General features: G+C 40.3%; 1 non-coding gene across 1 annotated transcript; it reads right to left on the reverse strand.

Annotated features, from left to right (window-relative positions):
- Positions 1 to 221: 221 nt before the first annotated feature.
- LOC127132974 (small nucleolar RNA R71) lies at positions 222 to 328 on the reverse strand. The gene has a single exon (XR_007806976.1). It is a non-coding gene; the product is annotated as a small nucleolar RNA R71 (small nucleolar RNA).
- Positions 329 to 697: the final 369 nt, after the last annotated feature.

The raw sequence follows: 697 nt of genomic DNA on the forward strand, positions 1-697 counted from the left end.
ATGAAAACCAAACCTTCATCTTTCCATATTTGTTGATAACTGTGGTACTATTAAGGCTAATGGCATTGAGCAAAATGCTATTTGCCTTCATTTATTCCCTTTCTCTTTGAGAGATCGTGTACGGGCTTGATTCCAATCCTTTCCCGCTAATTCTATTACTTATTGGACCCAATTGAAATCGGTCTTTATTGCACGCTACTTTCCGCCAAGCAAAACGACCCAAGTTAGGAATGAGATTAAAAAATTTAGACAAGAAGATGGGGAATCATTGTTTGACGCATGAGAGCGTTATAAGGATTTGTTAAGACTGTGCCCTTTTCATGGGCTTGAGAAGTGGATAATTTTCCATACCTTTTATAACGATCTCCTTTACTCTACAAGGATGACCTTAGACGCGACTTCTAGCGGAGCCCTAATGAATAGCCCTTAAGATGTAGCCCATAACGTGATAAAAGAGATGGCCAAAAACCACCACTCATTGGGAAGCGTGCGGCAAGTTACCTTAAAGAGATGCCAATTTTATGAATAACAACCAGCGGAATAATCCATACTCCAACACCTATAACTCAGGGTGGCGTTATCATCCTAATTTATCTTATAGGAACAACAACCCCCAGCATGTTATGGGATCGTCGGGTTTCCAAAAAGCTATGCCAACCGAGCCTAAGAAGTCCAACTTAGAACTTTTGATGGAAAA

The sequence above is a fragment of the Lathyrus oleraceus genome, chromosome 3 (assembly GCF_024323335.1).
Source record: "Lathyrus oleraceus cultivar Zhongwan6 chromosome 3, CAAS_Psat_ZW6_1.0, whole genome shotgun sequence".
In the NCBI taxonomy this organism is placed as follows: domain Eukaryota; kingdom Viridiplantae; phylum Streptophyta; class Magnoliopsida; order Fabales; family Fabaceae; genus Lathyrus; species Lathyrus oleraceus.